Genomic DNA, 3098 nt, shown 5'->3' on the forward strand with positions numbered 1-3098 from the left:
ACGGGGGAGGGGCAGAGAAAGAGGGAGACACAGAATCGGAAACAGGCTCCAGGCTCTGAGCCATCAGCCCAGAGCCTGACGCGGGGCTCGAACCCACGGACCGCGAGATCGTGACCTGGCTGAAGTCGGACGCCCAACCGACTGCGCCACCCAGGCGCCCCCCAATAGTGCCTTAATAAAAAATTTTGTAGGCTAGTTGGGCTCTTGCTACATGTGGTATTTTAAATTATTTTGTTCATTCCCACAACCCCCCTTTTTTTTCTTTCTACAAATTTTTATTTAAATTCCAGTTAGTAAACATACAGTGTAATATTAGTTTCAGTTGTAGAATTTAATGATTCATCACTTACAGTGCTTATCACAAGTGTCCTGTTTAATGCCCACCACCTATTTAACCCATCCCCCGCCCACCTCCCTCCATCAATTCTCAGTTTGCTCTCCATAGTTGGGTCTGTTTCTTCATTTGCGTCTCTTCCCACTCCATGTTCATCTGCTTTATGTTTTAAATTCCACATATGGATGAAGCCAAGAGGTATTTGTCTTTCTCTGACTGACTTACTTTGCTTAGAATTATAGTTTCTAGCTCCATCTACATTATTGCAAATGGTGAGATTTCATTCTTTTCCATGGCTGAATAATATTCCATTGTGTATATATATATATATATATATATATATATATATATATATATATCACATCTTCTTTATCCATCATCAGTTGAACATTTGGGTGCTTTCCATAGTTTGGCTGTTGTTGATAACACTACTGTAAATATTGGGATGCATATACCCCCATTTTGAAATTCAGATTGGAGTGGCAACATATTCATTTGGGAAGTATTGCCATTTTTATGATACCAAGTTTTTCCCTCTGTGTAAAAAATGAGGTGTGTCAGGAGATAAGCTATAGTGTGTGTGAACTACAAAATGGCTATTGTTTCAGGTTCACTGTCCAAAGTCTCACATAAGAACCTCTCTTGTCAATCATCTTAACTGGAAACATTTAGGAAATGGAATTCTGGGAGAAGAAGTTCAGCCTAGCCATATTGACATATTGCAAAATAACCACAGTCCATCTTTTGTCAACTTGGCACCCACATGTATCTCTTAAAACCATACCTAATCTCCAAATAAAAACATGTTTCCCTCTACGATGATACAGTTATCCTGTGTGCAACTGAAAACACCTTCTCACCCCATCCTCAAAAGAGAATATAAAAATCTCCCTTTTGTCTTTTTTTCTCTTTTTAATGTTTGTTTATATTTGAGAGGAGGAGGGAGGGAGAGAGAGAGAGAGTGAGAGAGAGACTGAGTGTGAGTGGGAAGGGGTAGAGAGAGAGGGAGACACAGAATCCAAAGCAGGCTTCAGGCTCTGAGCTGTCAGCACAGAGCCTGGTGCAGGGCTCAAACTCACAGACCTCGAGATCATGATCTGAGCTGAAGTTGGACCCTTAACTGACTGAGCCACCTAGGCTCCCCTCCCCTTTTGTCTTTGAGTGATGTCTTCCTTGTTCAGCTGATTAACACTTCGCCTTTACTATCCTATAAAAGAAAACAAAAATATGTGGTTAATTTACATATTTGAATGTATGTGAATACTTGATATATTGTGTCAGACATTTATATTGAAAAAGGAAGACTTACTTGTAACTATTATATCCTCATTTGTGCAGCTGGTCACAAGGTTGTATCTGGTAGAACTGCCTTCTTCTACTAATTTGGTATTCTCTTTGACCCCAACAAGCATCTCAGTTGGTTGTGGTACCTTGTCTGGTAGGGTGATGCAAACCTTCATCCCTTCATCCCTTCATCCCTTCATCACTAAGCTAGTAGCACTCATGTCTAAATTTAACTGTTATCATTTTCCACTGACTTTAATCACTGTAAAGGCATTCTAGAAGATCACCTGCATTCTCAACATACTCCTTCTTACCCCTGCTGTTTACTAGGAACCCAATTTCCCCTTGATAATTAGAATTAGTCATATCAAGCATTATAGTAGTCCCTCTTTTTCTGTCAGTTTGGTAGCATGAGGAGCCCAAAATGGGCTGGTGGCATTCTCAACTTCTAACGTTATCAATAGGATCATTGTTGTGTTCTCTGATGGAAGCATTTCTCCATTTAGGTCTGCTTTGATTTCTTTTATCAGTGGTTAGTGTGTTACAGTTTTAAACATACAGATCTTGGGGCGCCTGGGTGGCTCAGTCGGTTGAGCGTCTGACTTTGGCTCAGGTCATGATCTCACGGTCTGTGAGTTCGAGCCCCGTGTCAGGCTCTGGGCTGATGGCTCAGAGCCTGGAGCCTGCTTCCGATTCTGTGTCTCCCTCTCTCTCTGCCCCTTCCCCGTTCATGCTCTGTCTCTCTCTGTCTCAAAAATAAATAAATGTTAAAAAAAATTTTAAAAATAAAAAAAAATAAATAAACATACAGATCGTGTACATATTTTGTTAGACTTCTATCTAAGTATCTTATGCATTTTGGTGCTATTATAAAATACTTTAACTTCCATAGTTCACTGCTGGTATATAGAAATATGATTGATATTTTTGATATTGCCTTTGTATCCCTTTACCTTATTAAATTCACTCTTAATCCTAGGAGTGTTTTTGTATATTCTTTTTGAAATTTGCCTATGTAGACACTCATGTTATCTATGAATGGACACGGTTTTATTTTTCAACCTTTCTAATGTATATGCTTTTCATTTCTCTTTCTTAACTTGTTGAACTAGCTGGGACCTTTGGTGCAACATTGAAAAGAGTAGAGAGAGTGGGCTCCGTTTTAGGGGGAAAACATTCTGTTTTTCATCATTAAGAATAATGTTAGTTGGAGGATTCTTGTGGATGTCTTTTATCATACTAAGGAAGTTCTTTCTAGTTTTAGTTTCCTAGAGTTTTCATCATGAGTGCATGTTGAATTTTTTCCCAGTGTTTTTTCTGTATCTACTGAGATGATCTTATAGGTTTTATTCTTTGGTCTGTTGATATGGTGACTTATGGACTGTTGGTATTTGATTTTCAAATGTTGAATTTGCTTTGTGTTCCTGGGATAAACCCAGCTTTGTGGTTTTTCCTTTTTATATGTTGCTTGATTTGATTT

Source organism: Lynx canadensis, chromosome D2 (genome assembly GCF_007474595.2).
Source record: "Lynx canadensis isolate LIC74 chromosome D2, mLynCan4.pri.v2, whole genome shotgun sequence".
Classification (NCBI taxonomy): domain Eukaryota; kingdom Metazoa; phylum Chordata; class Mammalia; order Carnivora; family Felidae; genus Lynx; species Lynx canadensis.